The 19,520-nt window shown below is 38.5% G+C and overlaps 1 non-coding gene across 1 annotated transcript; it reads right to left on the reverse strand.

The window, feature by feature from the left end:
* Positions 1–257: 257 nt before the first annotated feature.
* LOC148580275 (small nucleolar RNA R71) lies at positions 258–365 on the reverse strand. The gene has a single exon (XR_015899543.1). It is a non-coding gene; the product is annotated as a small nucleolar RNA R71 (small nucleolar RNA).
* Positions 366–19,520: the final 19,155 nt, after the last annotated feature.

Below are 19,520 nucleotides of genomic sequence, written 5' to 3' on the forward strand. Positions count from 1 at the left end.
TTCATGGACTTTACTACAAGTTTCATGGACTTCCATCTGAAGATCTTTTTTAGTTCTTAACTGAATTCTTGCAGATATGTAATATTGTTAAGACTAATGGAGTAGATCCTAAAGTCTACAGGCTCATACTTTTCCCTTTTGCTGTAAGAGACAGAGCTAGAGTATGGTTGGACTCTCAACCTAAGGATAGTCTAAACTCTTGGGATAAGCTGGTCAAGGCTTTCTTAGCCAAGTTCTTTCCTCCTCAAAAGCTGAGTAAGCTTAGAGTGGATGTTCAGACCTTCAGACAGAAAGAAGGTGAATCCCTCTGTGAAGCTTGGGAGAGATACAAAGGACTGACCAAAAAGTGTCCTTCTGACATGCTTTTAGAATGGACCATCCTGGATATATTCTATGATGGTTTATCTGAGCTATCAAAGATGTCATTGGATACTTCTGTAGGTGGATCCATTCACCTAAAGAAAACGCCTGCAGAAGCTCAGGAACTCATTGACATGGTTGCTAATAACCAGTTCATGTACACTTCTGAGAGGAACCCTGTGAGTAATGGGACGCCTATGAAGAAGGGAGTTCTTGAAATCGATACTCTGAATGCCATACTGGCTCAGAATAAAATATTGACTCAGCAAGTCAATATGATTTCTCAGAGTCTGACTGGAATGCAACCTGCATCCAACAGTACTCAAGAGGCTTCTTATGAAGAAGAAGCTTATGATCCTGAGAACCCTGCAGTAGCAGAGGTAAATTACATGGGTGAACCATATGGAAACACCTATAATCCATCATGGAGAAATCATCCAAATCTCTCATGGAAGGATCAAAGGCCTCAACAAGGCTTTAATAATGGTGGAAGAAACAGGTTTAACAATAATAAACCTTTTCCATCATCCACTCAGCAATAGACAGAGAACTCTGAACAAAATACCTCTAATTTAGCAAACTTAGTCTCTGATCTATCCAAGGCCACTGTAAGTTTCATGAATGAAACAAGGTCTTCCATTAGAAATTTGGAAGCACAAGTGGGCCAGCTGAGTAAAAGGATCACTGAAATCCCTTCTAGTACTCTCCCAAGCAATACAGAAGAGAATACAAAAGGAGAGTGCAAGGCCATTGACATAAGCACCATGGCCGAACCTGTAAGGAAAGGAGAGGACGTGAATCCCAAGAAGGAAGACCTCCTAGGACGTCCAATGATCAATAAGGAGCTTTTCTCTGAGGAACCAAAGGACTCTGAGGCTCATCTAGAGACCATAGATATTCCATTGAACCTCCTTATGCCATTCATGAGCTCTGATGAGTATTCCTCTTCTGAAGAGAATGAGGATGTTACTGAAGAGCAAGCTGCCAAGTTCCTTGGTGCAATTATAAAGCTAAATGCCAAATTATTTGGCATTGATACTTGGGAAGATGAACATCCCTTGTTCACCAATGAACTAAGTGATCTGGATCAACTGACATAGCCTCAAAAGAGACAGGATCCTGAAAAGTTCATACCTTGTACTATAGGCACCATGATCTTTAAGGCTCTGTGTGACCTTGGTTCAGGGATAAACCTCATGCCCCTATCTGTAATAGAGAAACTGGGAATCTATGGGGTGCAAGCTGCTAAAATCTCATTAGAGATGGCAGACAATTCAAGAAAACAGGCTTATGGACAAGTAGAGGACGTGTTAATAAAGGTTGAAGGCCTTTACATCCCTGCTGATTTCATAGTCCTGGATACTGGAAAGGAAGAGGATGAATCCATCATCCTAGGAAGACCTTTCCTAGCCACAGCAAGAGCTGTGATTGATGTGGACAGAGGAGAATTGATCCTTCAATTAAATAAGGACAACCTTGTGTTTACAACCCAAGGATCTCTCTCTGCATCCATGGAGAGGAAGCAGAAAAAGCTTCTCTCAAAGAAGAGTCAACAAAAGCCCCCACAGTCAAACTCTAAGTTTGGTGTTGAGAGGCCACAACCAAACTCTAAGTTTGGTGTCAAACCCCCATATCCAAACTCTAAGTTTGGTGTTGGGAGGTTTCAACAAAGCTCTGCACATCTGTGAGGCTCCATGAGAGCCCACTATCAAGCTATTGACATTAAAGAAGCGCTTGTTGAGAGGCAACCCAATGTTTATTTATCTAACTACATTTTTCTTAGTTATATGTCTTTATAGGTTCATGATCATTGACGATTGGATTTTTGACGGTTTAGAATTTCACAAATGAAATCTCGTTGCAAGTATAGTTTCTAAACCAATCACTAATCCTTTCATACAAAAAGTTGTTTGTCACTAAAACAAACCCCTAAAATTTATAAACCGAAGTATTCAAACCTCGGGTCGTTCTCCCTAGGAATTACAATGAAGTGTCTTGTTATTGGTTATGGATTGTATTTTGGGGTTTTGGGATAAGAGACATGAAATGTAAATGACAATGAAAATAAACTAACAACTAAAAAGCACTTGGCAAGGTTGGGAGAATTAGAAGTCCTATCCTAGTTATCCTCCTCGATTGTGACCACAATTGTCCATTGCTACCACTTAGTTAACCTCTAATAATGGAGGAAAGTCAAGTGGATTAATCAACTTGATTCCACAAGTCCTAGCCAACTCCCAAGGGAAAGACTAGCTTTAGTGGTATCTAAATCAATTAGCAACTTCTAATTATCAATCAACAAAGACATTAGATAACTCAAGCGTCACTAATTACTCTACCATAGCCAAGAGGAACAAAACCTATACTAAAATCCAACCAAGCATTTCATCAAACACTTGGAAGGCATAAAAGAAAAGCAAAGTAAATTGATAACAAAAATAGAATCTAACAACAATTATGGCAATGAATTAACAACAACAATCAAAAGGAACACAATTATTATGAATTACCTCTAATTGAATTGAAAGAAAATAGAAGGAGCAAAAGTAGATCTACAACAAAACATAAGAACAACATAAAGGAAATTACAACTAAAGAATAGAAGAAGATGAATGTAGCAACAAAGAATTGAGAGATAGAAGGAGATGAAAGCATGAATTAAAATCTAGATCTAAGATTATTAAACTAAACCTAATCCTAATTCTAGAGAGAAGTGAGAGCTTCTCTCTCTAGAAACTAACTCTAACTACTAAACTAAGCTAATGATTAAAAGTATGTTGATTCCTCTTCAATCCTTGGCTTAAATAACATCAGAAATGAGTTGGATTGGGCCCACAAGGCTTCTAAAATCGCTGGCCACGTTTTGCTTTAAGTGAACCAGGTGGCAGCAACGGCGCGTGCGTGTACTATGCGCATGCGCGCCACCATACGTGTAGCAACTATGACAAATCTTATATCGTTTCGAAGCCCCGGATGTTAGCTTTCTAACCCAACTGGAACCGCATCATTTGGACCTCTGTAGCTCAAGTTATGGTCGTTTAAGTGCAAAGAGGTCGGCTTGACAGCTTTCCGGTTCTTTCATTTCTTCATGAGTTCTCCAACTTTACATGCTTCTTTCTTCATTCCCTTGATCCAATCTTTGCCTCCTAAACCTTAAATCACTTAACAAACATATCAAGGCATCTAATAGAATCAAGGTGAATTAGATTTAGCTATTTTAAGTCCTAAAAAGCATGTTTTCACTCTTAAGCACAATTAAAGGAGAAGTTATAAAACCATGCTATTTCAATGGATAAATGTGGGTAAAAGGTGATAAAATCCCCAAAAATCAATACAAGATAAGCCCTACAAATGGGGTTTGTCAACCTCCCCACACTTAAACCAAGCATGTCCTCATGCTTAAGCCAAGAGAGAAACAAAAGGTATCAACATTTATTCAATGGAAACTAACTAAATGCAATCCACCTATATGCAACTATCTAAATGAATGCAAGTGCTTGGTCAAAATAAATCAATTCCCAAGAAACATATATGCACAAGGGCTAAGGACTAGCAAGTCTAATCCACAATTGAATTGAGTTATTAAGTATTTTTACAAGCTTGCATGAAAATTATGATCATAGGTGAGAACATGTAATTGAGCATCAAACCCTCACCGGATGTGTTTGCACTCTATTCGCTCAAGTGTTTAGGGTTGATTCACTCAATTCTCCTCTATTTCATGCTTTCCAAGATTTGTTTTTCTTCTAACAATCAACATTTATTTCATGCATGCATACAAGTATCATGAGGTCTTTTCATTGGTTGTAATGGGGCTAGGGTCAAGGTAGGATGCATATTTGGTCAAGTGAGCTTGAAATTTGAATCTTTGATAAGCTTAAACTTCCCACCTAACCTATGACATCCTATACAATTAAGTTCTAATCTAGCTACCCATTTTTCACCTTTTCACATACTCATGCATTTTCTTTTCATTTCACAACTCATATGCATTGATCTTATTGAGCTTCACCTTGGGGCATTTTGTCCCCTTTTTATTTCTTTCTTTTTCGTTTTCTTTCTTTTTCCATTTTTTTTTCTATACTTTTCATATATTTTTTTTTTGTTTTTCTCATTTTTTTCTTTCTTTCAAACTATATACAAGAGTACCAATGCATAAGGTCTATACATTTAATCAATACATGAGCATGTACCCAATTCCCAATATTTACAATAATAATACAAAACTACCCTTTTATTCATCCAATGTCCCAAGGTTCCCACACTTGAATGATACACACACTCTAGCCTAAGCTAATCAAAGATCCAAATAAGGACATTTATTGTTTTTCGCTTTAAGGCTTGTAATGTGCTAAATTAAGAACAAGTGGGTTAATCGTAGGCTCAAATTTGGCTAACAATGGAAGATAAAAGGTAGGCTATTTGGGTAAGTGAGCTAAATGAAATGATGGCCTCAATCATATAAATGCATGAATACACAAAATAATGGACATAAAGAATCAAACAAATCAAAGATTACAATCATAGAAAGAGAATAATGCACACAAGAAGGAAAAATAAGTGGTTATAAGATGTAACCACACCATTAGGCTCAAATCTCACAAGCTTGTGTTCTTAGCTCAAAACATGTTCCACAATATATATAATTCAAGCAAGTTCTATGAAAAGTTTTCACTCAAATCAATTGAGATGCCCTATAGATAGAAATCTTGAAAAATTTCTCATTATCCTGACTAAGCTTATTGTGTATGCATATGCAAAAATAAGAAAATGTAAGTAAAAATCCTAAAATCCTAGAATGAAATGCAAAAGTATTGGAGTTAGAAATTTGTCACCCAAGATTGCCGATCGGTCGGACGACCTCCCCACACTTAAAAGTTTGCACCGTCCTCGGTGCACTCAAAGATGAGCAAGGGGGTACGACGACTCTCCGGATTGCTATGTGTTCTTTCTTCCGCTTCCATGGTTGCTTGTGGTGCATTCGTTATGAAAAACAAAAATAAAACACCATAAGATGACAAGATATAAAAGCAAGGAAGCATACATTGTTGGAATGAGGTAAATCACTAGAATGAGGTGAGTGAATTAGTGTGACATTAAGAAATATTAGGTGTGTGAATTCTAAATTGCGTTAAACCAAGCATGTTGATTAAGTGGTTATAGCTATGTCACAAAAGAAGCATGCACTTCACTTATCCTAGTGTGCTTGAGATGCTTTAAGTAAGCTTGTAAGGTAAGACAAGCATTAGAGAAGCATGAAAGCATTCAAGTCAAACATATGGATGGATATAATCATGAACACAATGCATTAAGGTAAATGCACAACATCATCCATCAAGAGGTTGCCTAATCGAGGGAAAAGGATCCAAATCACATGGTGGCTAGCTACAACATGCAATTCAAAAGAGTTATAAGCTCGAAGACAATTCTCATCACTTGGTATTTTTCAAAAGGTAAGCATGAAGAACTCAAAACCAAGTAACAAAATATAACCTCAATCATAGAATCCAACAAAGGTTATCTAAAAACATTCATGCTAAAATAGCATTTAGGCAGTAAGGGATATAGCAATGTATAGTAAACAAAGTCAATACTCCAACACTTATGATGAAAAGAGAGAAAATAAAATGAAAACTAAACTAAAACTAACTAACTAACTAATTAACTAATTTGTTAACTAAAATAAATGGTTGTCAATGGTGTTTGGAAGTGTTGGATGAGGGGTAGGAGAAAGGAGAAGGAAAGAAATAGAAAGAGGAGAAGAAAAGAAATGTGGTGAAGGAAGGAAATCCGCGCGTACGCGCGCATGCCGCGCGCGCGCGGATGGCTTATTTCGAGAGTGACGCGTACGCGTCATGTGCGCGAGCGCGCAAATAGGTTTGTGCCAAAGGCACAACGTTGGCGCGGCGCAGGCACAACTCTCTGGAAAATGTATGGAGGTTGGAACTTCTCAATCCACGCGTACGCACGCATGGCGCGCGCGCGTGGATGGTCGAAAATGCTGTAAGTGCGCGTACGCGCCATGTACGCGTATGCGTGGATGGTGCTCTATTTTTCAAAAATTTTTTTCTATGTTTTTGCACCAATCCAAACATTCCAAACCTCCAAACAGCTACCAAAACACCATAAAACCTTATTTATCATACTTAAACTACCAAACATACTCAACTAACTAAACAAAACATGAAATTAAGCTAATTCTACCAATATATACAAAAGAGAAAATGAAAGGATTTTACCATGGTGGGTTGTCTCCCACCTAGCACTTTTGTTTATTGTCCTTAAGTTGAACTTATGGGGAGCTCCTCATCAAGGTGGCTTGTGCTTGTATTCATCTTGGAACTCCCACCAATGCTTGGTTCTCCATTGTGCCCCAAGATTCTTCATGGATTGAGCCAAGTCTTGATGGAGTTCTTCACAAGCTTGGGGCTCCCAAAGTTGATCCTCTTCTTGTAATCCGGGATCCCACACTTTGTTTTCATACCCGTCTTGAGGTTGATCATCATTATTAGTCCAACCGGGTGGTGAGTAAGGTGAATTCTCTATATAGTGGCCAACAATCCTCCTAGACCCATCTATTTGAGCACTATTCCCACCTTTGTATTCAACTCTTGAAGTATCAACCAAAATGAGCCTTGATTTGCAACGCCAACCACGAAACATCTTTCGCTTACGCTTCATCCCACAAAGCATCCTAAGTTGACCATCCGTTTCAAGCAAGCCATACTCAAGTGGGACAATAAAGCTAATAGAAATGAATTTTACCCACTCAAGTGAAGGGGTAGATGACAACTTAGGCAAAGATGCTTCCAAAGATCTTGACAAAGCATAACCAACCCTCGTTCTTCTATTTCTAGGGACTTCCACCTCTTCACAAGATCTCTTAATCTCAATCCTTTGTTCAACAATTTTATCTAAACCTTTTCCTTTACTCAAATCATAATAGGGAGGGTGAGAAAAATTTACCTCCTCAACGCTTTCAAATCCAACCGGAGAAGGTTCTTCATGCTTAAAGGATTCTTCACCACTAAGACTTGATGCTTGATCTTCATCACCAAGGGAACTCAATTCTTTCTCTATCCCATCAAAGTCTTCATATGGGATATGCCTTGGAAGGTGTGCACTTTCCTCCCTAGCATCAATTTCAATCATCTTGGAGGGGTTTTCTTCAACTCTATGTTCCCATGGAAGCTCCGCATCTCCTAAGTCTTCAACCAATTCTTCCTCTTCTTCAACAATTATAGCTTCCTCCAATTGTTCCAATACAAAGCAACTTCCCTCGTTCTCCACCAATCTCTCCTTCATGTTATGCTCTTCATTTGTTTCTCCACATGTAGCCATGGGAGTCCCTTGAGTGTTCAAGCATTGGGATGCTAACCGGTTTACCACCTCATCCAAGGCGGTCATGAATTGTTGCACATCCCTTGTCATCTCCTCTTGTCCTTGAAGAAGAACACCGAGGGTTTCATCCATTGAGGATTGGGGTGGATAAGAGGGTTCATTGTCTTGGAGAAAGGGTTCATTATAGGAAGGTGGTTCTTCTTGGTAAGGTGGTGGTGTGTATTGAGGTGGTTCTTGGGAGTAGTAATCTTGGAATTGTGGTTCCATGTATGGCTCATATGGTTCAAAAGGAGGTTGGTATGGTGGGTAAGGATCATGATCATATGGAGGTGTTTGTTGAAAATAGGCTTGTGAGTGTGGTTGAGACTCATGTTGAGGATATGACTCATAGGCATATGGTGGTGGTTCTTGAAAGTCACAAGGAGATTCACCATTGCCATTGGATTGGTATGCATCATAGAATGGCTCTTCTTCATAGTGCATTGGTGGAGGTTGTTCCCATGGGGATTGATCATATGCATATGACTCCTCCCACCTTTGGTTGTCCCATCCTTGATACACATCTTCATTGTAGCTCCCATCACCTACAACATAGTTGTAATCACACTCATAGCCAAAATGAGAATTCATGGTGAAAAGATAAAATAAAAACAAAAGCTAATAGGAAACAAAAGAAACAAAATTCTACAACTAGCAAATAAAGCAAAAAGCAAGATATTCACACTATTCACATATGTACAATAACCAATAACATAACACCATTGCAAATCCCCGGCAACGGCGCCATTTTGACGATTGGATTTCTGACGGTTTAGAATTTCACAAATGAAATCTCGTTGCAAGTATAGTTTCTAAACCAATCACTAATCCTTTCATACAAAAAGTTGTTTGTCACTAAAACAAACCCCTAAAATTTATAAACCGAAGTATTCAAACCTCGGGTCGTTCTCCCTAGGAATTACAATGAAGTGTCTTGTTATTGGTTATGGATTGTATTTTGGGGTTTTGGGATAAGAGACATGAAATGTAAATGACAATGAAAATAAACTAACAACTAAAAAGCACTTGGCAAGGTTGTGAGAATTAGAAGTCCTATCCTAGTTATCCTCCTCGATTGTGACCACAATTGTCCATTGCTACCACTTAGTTAACCTCTAATAATGGAGGAAAGTCAAGTGGATGAATCAACTTGATTCCACAAGTCCTAGCCAACTCCCAAGGGAAAGACTAGCTTTAGTGGTATCTAAATCAATTAGCAACTTCTAATTATCAATCAACAAAGACATTAGATAACTCAAGCGTCACTAATTACTCTACCATAGCCAAGAGGAACAAAACCTATACTAAAATCCAACCAAGCATTTCATCAAACACTTGGAAGGCATAAAAGAAAAGCAAAGTAAATTGAAAACAAAAATAGAATCTAACAACAATTATGGCAATGAATTAACAACAACAATCAAAAGGAACACAATTATTATGAATTACCTCTAATTGAATTGAAAGAAAATAGAAGGAGCAAAAGTAGATCTACAACAAAACATAAGAACAACATAAAGGAAATTACAACTAAAGAATAGAAGAAGATGAATGTAGCAACAAAGAATTGAGAGATAGAAGGAGATGAAAGCATGAATTAAAATCTAGATCTAAGATTATTAAACTAAACCTAATCCTAATTCTAGAGAGAAGTGAGAGCTTCTCTCTCTAGAAACTAACTCTAACTACTAAACTAAGCTAATGATTAAAAGTATGTTGATTCCTCTTCAATCCTTGGCTTAAATAACATCAGAAATGAGTTGGATTGGGCCCACAAGGCTTCTAAAATCGCTGGCCACGTTTTGCTTTAAGTGAACCAGGTGGCAGCAACGGCGCGTGCGCGTACTATGCGCGTGCGCGCCACCATACGTGTAGCAACTATGGCAAATCTTATATCGTTTCGAAGCCCCGGATGTTAGCTTTCTAACCCAACTGGAACCGCATCATTTGGACCTCTGTAGCTCAAGTTATGGTCGTTTAAGTGCAAAGAGGTCGGCTTGACAGCTTTCCGGTTCTTTCATTTCTTCATGAGTTCTCCAACTTTACATGCTTCTTTCTTCATTCCCTTGATCCAATCTTTGCCTCCTAAACCTTAAATCACTTAACAAACATATCAAGGCATCTAATAGAATCAAGGTGAATTAGATTTAGCTATTTTAAGTCCTAAAAAGCATGTTTTCACTCTTAAGCACAATTAAAGGAGAAGTTATAAAACCATGCTATTTCAATGGATAAATGTGGGTAAAAGGTGATAAAATCTCCAAAAATCAATACAAGATAAGCCCTACAAATGGGGTTTGTCAATCATGTGGAGTCACAAAATAAATATAAAAATTGAAAACGGAATCAAAAACAGCAGAAGAAAAATCACACCCTGAAGGAAGTCCTTACTGGCGTTTAAACGCCAGTAAGAAGCATGTTTTGGGCGTTCAACGCCAGAACAGAGCATGGTTCTGGCGCTGAACGCCAGAAATGGGCAGCATCTGGGCGTTTGAATGCCAGAAATGCACCTTGGAGGAGAGCTGGCGCTGAACTCCCAGAACAAGCATGGTTCTGGCGTTCAACGCCAGAAATAGGCTACAAATGGGCGTTCAACGCCCAGAACAAGCACCAACCTGGCGCTGAACACCCAGAGTTGTGTGCAAGGGCATTTTACATGCCTAATTTGGTGCAAGGTTGTAAATCCTTGAACACCTCAGGATCTGTGGACCCCACAGGATCACCTCAGGATCTGTGGACCCCACAGGATCCCCACCTACCTCCACTCACTTCTTCTCACCCCTCTTTCACACAATCCCATAAACACTCTTCCCCGAAACCCTTCACCAATCACCTCAATCTCTCTTCCCCATCACCTCTTCACCACTCACATCCATCCACTCTTCCCCATAAACCTACCTCATAAACTCCACCTACCTTCAAAATTCAAAATCAATTTCCCACCCAAACCCACCGTATATGGCCGAAACCTCACCCCCCTCCCTTCCCTATATAAAGCCTTCCATTCTTCCTCATTTTCACACAACACAACCCTCTCTTCTCTTCTTGGCCGAAAAACACCACCCCTCTCTTCTCCATATTTTCTTCTTCTTCTTCTTCATCTTTTCTTTCTTCTCTTGCTCGAGGGCGAGCAAAATTCTAAGTTTGGTGTGGTAAAAGCATAAGCTTTTTGTTTTTCCATTTCCATTGATGGCACGTAAGACTGGAGAATCCTCTAAAAAAGGGAAAGGGAAGACAAAAGCTTCCACCTCTGAGTCATGGGAGATGGAAAGGTTCATCTCCAAAGCCCATCAAGACCACTTCTATGATGTTGTGGCCAAGAAGAAGGTGATCCCCGAGGTCCCTTTCAAACTCAAAAGAAATGAGTATCCGGAGATCCGACATGAAATTCAAAGAAGAGGTTGGGAAGTTCTAACAAACCCCATCCAACAAGTCGGCATCCTAATGGTTCAAGAGTTCTATGCTAATGCATGGATCACTAGGAACCATGATCAAAGTAAGAACCCGAACCCAAAGAATTATCTCACCATGGTTCGGGGGAAATACTTAGATTTTAGTCCGAAAAATGTGAGGTTGGCGTTCAACTTGCCAAACATGGAAGAGAACGCACGCCCCTACACAAGGAGAGTCAACTTTGATCAAAGGTTGGACCAAGTCCTCATGGACATATGTGTAGAAGGAGCTCAATGGAAGATTGACTCAAAAGGCAAACCGGTTCAACTAAGAAGACTGGACCTTAAGCCTGTAGCTAGAGGATGGTTGGAGTTCATTCAATGCTCAATCATTCCCACTAGCAACCGGTCTGAAGTTACTATAGACCGGGCCATCATGATCCATAGCATCATGATTGGAGAAGAGGTGGAAGTTCATGAGATTATACCTCAAGAACTCTACAAGGTGGCTGACAAGTCCTCCACTATGGCAAGGTTAGCCTTTCCTCACCTCATCTGCCACCTATGCAATTCGGCTGGGATTGACATAGAGGGAGATATCCTCATTAAAGAGGACAAGCCCATCACTAAGAAAAAGATGGAGCAAGCAAGAGAGCCCATTCATGGAGCTCAAGAGGCGCATGAAGCTCATCACCATGAGATCCCGGAGATGCCTCAAATGCATTTTCCTCCACAAAACTATTGGGAGCAAATCAACACCTCCCTAGGAGAACTAAGCTCCAACATGGGACAATTAAGGGTGGTACATCAAGAGCACTCCATCATCCTTCATGAAATTAGAGAAGACCAAAAAGCAATGAGGGAGGAGCAACAAAGACAAGGAAGAGACATAGAAGAGCTCAAGGACATCATTGGTTCCTCAAGAAGGAAACGCCACCATCACTAAGGTGGACTCATTCCTTGTTCTTACTTTCTCTGTTTTTCATTTTCTATGTTAAGTGCTTATCCATGTTTGTGTCTTCATTACATGATCATTAGTAGTTAGTAACTTTGCCTTAAAGTTATGAATGTCCTATGAATCCATCACCTCTCTAAAATGAAAAAAAGTTTTAATTCAAAAGAACAAGAAGTACATGAGTTTCAAATTTATCCTTGAACTTAGTTTAATTATATTGATGTGGTGACAATGCTTCTTGTTTTCTGAATGAATGCCTGAACAGTGCATATGTCTTTTGAAGTTGTTGTTTAAGAATGTTAAATATGTTGGCTCTTGAAAGAATGATGACAAGGAGACATGTTATTTGATAATCTGAAAAATCATAAAAATGATTCTTGAAGCAAGAAAAAGCAGCAAAGAACAAAGCTTGCAAAAAAAAAATAGACGAAAAAAAAAATAGAAAGAAAAAGAAAAAGCAAGCAGAAAAAGCCAAAAGCTCTTAAAACCAAGAGGCAAGAGCAAAAAGCCAATAACCCTTAAAACCAAAAGGCAAGGGTAAATAAAAAGGATCCCAAGGCTTTGAGCATTAGTGGATAGGAGGGCCTAAAAGAATAAAATCCTGGCCTAAGCGGCTAAACCAAGCTGTCCCTAACCATGTGCTTGTGGCGTGAAGGTGTCAAGTGAAAACTTGAGACTGAGCGGTTAAAGTCAAGGTCCAAAGCAAAAAAAGAGTGTGCTTAAGAACCCTGGACACCTCTAATTGGGGACTTTAGCAAAGCTGAGTCACAATCTGAAAAGGTTCACCCAATTATGTGTCTGTGGCATTTATGTATCCGGTGGTAATACTGGAAAACAAAGTGCTTAGGGCCACGGCCAAGACTCATAAAGAAGCTGTGTTCAAGAATCATCATACTGAACTAGGAGAATCAATAACACTATCTGAACTCTGAGTTCCTATAGATGCCAATCATTCTGAACCTCAATGGATAAAGTGATATGCCAAAACTATTCAAGAGGCAAAAAGCTATAAGTCCCGCTCATTTGATTGGAGCTATGTTTCATTGATAGTTTGGAATTTATAGTATATTCTCTTCTTTTTATCCTATTTGATTTTCAGTTGCTTGGGGACAAGCAACAATTTAAGTTTGGTGTTGTGATGAGCGGATAATTTGTACGCTTTTTGACATTGTTTTTAGTATGTTTTTAGTAGGATCTAGTCACTTTTAGGGATGTTTTCAGTAGTTTTTATGTTAAAATTCACATTTCTGGACTTTACTATGAGTTTGTGTGTTTTTCTGTGATTTCAGGTATTTTCTAGCTGAAATTGAGGGACTTGAGCAAAAATCAGATGCAGAGGTTGAAGAAGGACTGCTGATGCTGTTGGATTCTGACCTCCCTACACTCAAAGTGAATTTTCTGGAGCTACAGAACTCAAAGTGGCGCGCTTCCAATTGCGTTGGAAAGTAGACATCCAGGGCTTTCCAGCAATATATAATAGTCCATACTTTGGCCGAGTTTAGATGACGTAAAAGGTCGTTGAATGCCAGTTCTACGCTCCTGTCTGGAGTTAAACGCCAGAAACAAGTCACAAACCAGAGTTGAACGCCAGAAATACGTTACAACCTGGCGTTCAACTCCAGAAAGAGCCTCTGCACGTGTAACATTTAAGCTCAGCCCAAGCACACACCAAGTGGGCCCCGGAAGTTGGATTTATGCATCAATTACTTACTTCTGTAAACCCTAGTAGCTAGTTTATTATAAATAGAACTTTTTACTATTGTATTAGACATCCTGGATCCTGGATTGTATTATTGATCCTGTGATCACGTTTTGGAGGGATGGCCATTTGGCCATGCCTGGACCTTTCACTTATGTATTTTTAACGGTAGAGTTTCTACACTCCATAGATTAAGGTGTGGAGCTCTGCTGTTCCTCAAAGATTAATGCAAAATACTACTATTTTCTATTCAATTCATCTTATTTCGCTTCTAAGATATTCATTCGCACTTCAACCTGAATGTGATGAACGTGACAATCATCATCATTCCCTATGAATGCGTGCTTGACAACCACCTCCGTTCTACCTTAGATTGAATGAGTGTCTCTTAGATCTCTTAATCGGAATCTTCGTGGTGTAAGCTAGAATGATGGTAGCATTCAAAAGAATCTGGAAAGTCTAAACCTTGTCTGTGGTATTCCGAGTAGGATTCAATGATTGAATGACTGTGACGAGCTTCAAACTCGCGATTGCTGGGCGTAGTGACAGATGCAAAAGGAGGGTGAATCCTATTCCAGCATGATCGGGAACCTCAGATGATTAGCCGTGCAGTGACAGGGCATCTTGGATCATTTTCACAAGAGGAGGGGATGTAGCCACTGACAACGGTGATGCCCTTGCATAAAGCCAGCCATAGAAAGGAGTAAGACTGATTGGATGAAGATAGCAGGAAAACGGAGGTTCAGAGGAACGATTGCATCTCTACACGCTTATCTGAAATTCTCACCAATGATTTACATAAGTATTTCTATCCCTCTTTTATTAATTAATTTGGAAAACTCCATAACCATTTTATATCCGCCTGACTGAGATTTACAAGGTGACCATAGCTTGCTTTATACCAACAATCTCCGTGGGATTCGACCCTTACTCACGTAAGGTATTACTTGGACGACCCAGTGCACTTGCTGGTTAGTTATGCGAAATTTTGAAGATATGTTTAGACCATGGTTCTGTGCATCCGTTTTTGGTGCCATTGCCAGGGAATCAATTTCGAATAATAATTCACAACTTGAGTAACAATTTCGCATACCAGATGACTGTGACAAGCTTCAAACTCGCGAGTGCTGGGCATAGTGGCAGATGCAAAAGGATAGTAAATCCTATTCCGGTATGATCGAGAACTGACAGATGATTAGCCGTGCGGTGACAGCGCACCTGGACCATTTTCACTGAGAGGACGGATGGTAGCCATTGACAATGGTGATCCACCAACACATAGCTTGCCATAGGAGGAAACTTGCGTGTTTGAAGAGGAGTACAAGAGGAAAGCTGAAATTCAGATGACAAAGCATCTCCAAAACTCCAACATATTATTCATTACTGCATAACAAGTATTTATTTTATGCCCTTTCACCTTTTTACAATTCAAACTAAGAATTATTATTGATATTATATCCTGAGTAAGAATTGCAAGATAACCATAGATTGCTCCAAACCAACAATCTCCGTAGGATTTGACCCTTACTCACGTAAGGTATTACTTGGACGACCCAGTGCACTTGCTGGTTAGTTGTGCGAATTTGTAAGAAATAGTAATATTGATATTGACATATACAAATTCGTGCACCAAGTTTTTGGCGCCGTTGCCGGGGATTGTTCGAGTTTGGACAACTGACGGTTTATTTTGTTGCTTAGGTTAGGAAAATTTTTTTTTCTTTTTGTTTTAGAGTCTTACATTATTATTTTTGGTTGAAATTTTCTTTTTTAAATCCTTATTTTCTCTTTTTAAATTTTTCGAAAAATTTTTATAAACTAATAATTGAGTTTTTCTGTTTGAGTTTAGTTTCATATTTTAAGTTTGGTGTCAATTACATGTTTTTATTTTCTTTTAAATTTTCGAAATTGTGTTCATTGTTCTTTCTTAGTCATCAAGTTGTTCTTGTTTATTTTCTTTGTTTGATCTTTAGTTTTTCCTGTTTTGTGATTTTTCTTGTTTTTCTTGTGCATTTTCGAATTATTAGTATCTAAAAGAAAATTTATTTATTAAATACCTTGTTAAAACACTTTAAATTTATAGCTCAATTGGCTAGAGCGTGATGCTTATGTTCTTGGTAATTGGCTATCTTCTTTTTAAAAAACTTTTTCAAAATTAATCTTTCTTTGAATAAATCTTGTGCCAAACTTTAAGTTTGGTGTTTTCTTGTTGATTTTTCTTTAGTTTTCGAAAATTTTGTTTTGGTTTTCTAAAAATTTTAAGTTTGGTGTTCTATCTTCATGTTCTTGTTGTTCTTGTGAGTCTTCAAAGTGTTCTTGAGTCTTCCTTGTGTTTTGATCTTAAAATTTTTAAGTTTGGTGTTCCTTGGTGTTTCCCTCCAAAAATTTTCGAAAATAAGGAGCATTAGATCTAACAATTTTAAGTTTTGTGTCTTTTTATTATTTTTCTCTTTCCTCATTGAATTCAAAAATATCTTTTTCCTTTATTTTAATTGATTTTTCGAATTTTCCTTTTAAAAATTCAGATTTTATTTTAAAATTTTTTATTTTATCTTATCTTAGTTTTAAAATTTCAAAATTCAAATCTTTATCAAAAATCATATCCAAAATTTTTCAAATCTTCTTAATTAAGTAATTATTTTAGTCTTAAATTTTTTGTTCTTAATTTTCAAATTTTATATTTAATTTCAAACTATTTTATTCTCTTTTCTTTTATTATTTATTCATTCCCCTTTTTATAAAAGAAAAAAAAATAAAAATATATTCTATTTGCTATTCATATCAATTCTCTTTTCTCCATCATGGATGTTAGTGGAATTGAACAGTCCAGAAGGACTCTGGGGTCATATGCCAACCCCACTACTACTTCATATGGGAGTAGTATCTGTATACTCTCCATTGGAGTCAGTAGCTTTGAGTTAAATCCTCAGCTCATTATCATGGTGCAGCAAAGTTGCCAGTATTCCGGTCTTCCTCAGGAAGAACCTACAAAGTTTCTGGCACAATTTTTACAGATTGCTGACATAGTACATAATAAGGAAGTAGATCAGGATGTCTATAGATTATTACTATTTCTATTTGCTGTAAAAGACCAAGCTAAGAGGTGGTTAAATAACCAACCTAAGGCTAGCATAAGGACATGGAAACAGCTGTCAGAAAAATTTCTGAATCAATACTTCCCTCCAAAACGGATGACACAGCTAAGGCTGGACATCCAAGGCTTTAAACAAGGAGATAATGAATCTCTTTATGATGCCTGGGAGAGATACAGAGAGATGCTAAGAAAATGCCCCTCTGAAATGTTTTCAGAATGGGTGCAGTTTGACATCTTCTATTATGGGCTTACAGAGAAAGCTCAAATTTCTCTAGATCACTTAGCTGGTGGATCTATACACATGAGAAAGACAATTGAAGAGGCTCAAGAGCTTATTGATACAGTTGCCAAAAATCAGCATCTGTACCTAAACAGTGAATCTTCCATGAAAGAAGAGGCTAAAACAGTAACTGCTGAACTCAGTCCTGCAGAACAAATTACTGAATTCAATCAGCAATTAGACTTTCTAACAAAACAGCTGGCTGAATTCAAGGAGATACTACAAGACACAAGAATGGCTAATATAAATATGGAGGTACAGTTGAAGCAAACAGAAAAACAGTTATCAAAACAAATAACAGAAGAGTGCCAAGCAATTCAATTAAGAAGTGGAAAAATATTAAATACCTCACTTCAAGGCAGCAGGAACCCAAGAAAAGAACAAACTGCTACCCAAAATCCCTCTAAGGACAGTAAGAGCCCAGAGAGGAATAACTCTGGCGCTCAAACGCTAGAAACAGGCAAGGATTTGGCGTCAAACACCCAATGAAAGCTCAGTTCTAGCATTCAAACGCCAGGAACAAGTAAGAAGTTGGCGTCCAACGCCACTCCAGCTTCTAACCCTGGCATTCAAATGCTAGTGAGGGATCAGACACACACAAGTGCTGATAACAACCCCTCTAAAAAGGCTTCTCCAACCACCTCTGTAGGAAATAAACCTGCAGCAACTAAGGTTGAGGAATATAAAGCCAAGATACCTTATCCTCAAAAACTCCGCCAAGAGGAGTAGGATAAGCAATTTGCTCGCTTTGCAGATTATCTCAGTACTCTTGAAATAAAGATTCCATTTGCAGAGGCACTTGAGCAAATACCTTCTTATCCCAAGTTCATGAAGGAGATCTTGAGTCATAAGAAGGATTGGAGAGAAACTGAAAGAGTTCTCCTCACTGAAGAATGCAGTGTAGTCATTCTGAAAAGCTTTCCAGAAAAGCTTAAAGATCCCGGGAGCTTTCTGATACCATGCACCTTAGAGGGTAATTTCACCAAGACAGCTTTATGTGATCTTGGAGCAAGCATCAACTTAATACCTGCATCCACTATCAGAAAGCTTGGTTTAACTGAAGAAGTTAAACCAACCCGGATATGTCTCCAACTTGCTGATGGCTCCATTAAATACTCATCAGGCGTGATTGAGGACATGATTGTCAGGGTTGGGCCATTCGCCTTTCCCATTGACTTTGTAGTGCTGGAAATGGAGGAGCACAAGAGTGTTACTCTCATTCTAGGAAGACCTTTCCTAGCAACTGGACAAACTCTCATTGATGTCCAAAAGGGGGAAGTAACCCTGAGAGTCAATGAGGATGAGTTTAAGTTGAATGCTGTCAAGGCCATGCAGCATCCAGACACACCAAAAGACTGCATGAAAGTTGATCTTATTGACTCTCTGGTGGAGGAGATCAACATGGCTAAGAGTCTCGAATCAGAGCTGGAAAACATCTTTAAAGATGTTCCGCCTGATCTAGAGGATTCAGAGGAATTGAAAGAGCCTCTGAAACTTCCTCAGGAAGAGGAAAAACCTCCTAAACCCGAGCTCAAACCATTACCACCATCCCTGAAATATGCATTTCTGGGAGAAGGTGACACTTTTCCAGTGATCATAAGCTCTGCTTTAAATCCACAGGAAGAGGAAGCACTAATTCAAGTGCTAAGGACACACAAGACAGCTCTTGGGTGGTCCATAGGTGACCTTAAGGGCATAAGCCCAGTTAGATGCATGCACAAGATCTTATTGGAGGACAATGCTAAACCAGTGGTTCAACCACAGAGGCGGATAAATCCAGCCATGAAGGAAGTGGTGCAGAAAGAGGTCACCAAATTACTGGAGACTGGGATTATTTATCCTATTTCTGATAGCCCCTGGGTGAGCCCTGTCCAAGTTGTCCCCAAAAAGGGAGACATGACAGTGGTTCATAATGAAAAAAATGAACTGGTTCCTACAAGAATAGTTACAGGGTGGCGCATGTGTATTGACTACAGAAGGCTCAATATAGCCACCAGAAATGATCATTTTTGTAACGACCCAATTTTCAGTATGTCTAGATCATACCAAAAACTGAGTGCTACTAATTTGTCTTCCTAATTATTATCTATTATTTATCATATGAGCCTGATTCGTTGTTGAAGTGTTATTATTTTGCGGGGTAAACTTTTTTTTTAAAAACATTTAAGTTGTCAGGCATGAACATACATAGATGATATCAAAGTAACAACAAGATAAGCAGTCAAAAGTAAACACACATTTATATAAAATCATACATCTCAAACAACTGACATCATTCAGTCATCTAGCCTTTATTAGATCATAGATCTTTAGTTAGAACACCCCTAGATATAGCTAGATAATAACCTTATACATATATATAT

The sequence above is a fragment of the Arachis ipaensis genome, chromosome B10 (genome assembly GCF_059453495.1).
Source record: "Arachis ipaensis isolate K30076 ecotype BB chromosome B10, ASM5945349v1, whole genome shotgun sequence".
NCBI lineage: Eukaryota > Viridiplantae > Streptophyta > Magnoliopsida > Fabales > Fabaceae > Arachis > Arachis ipaensis.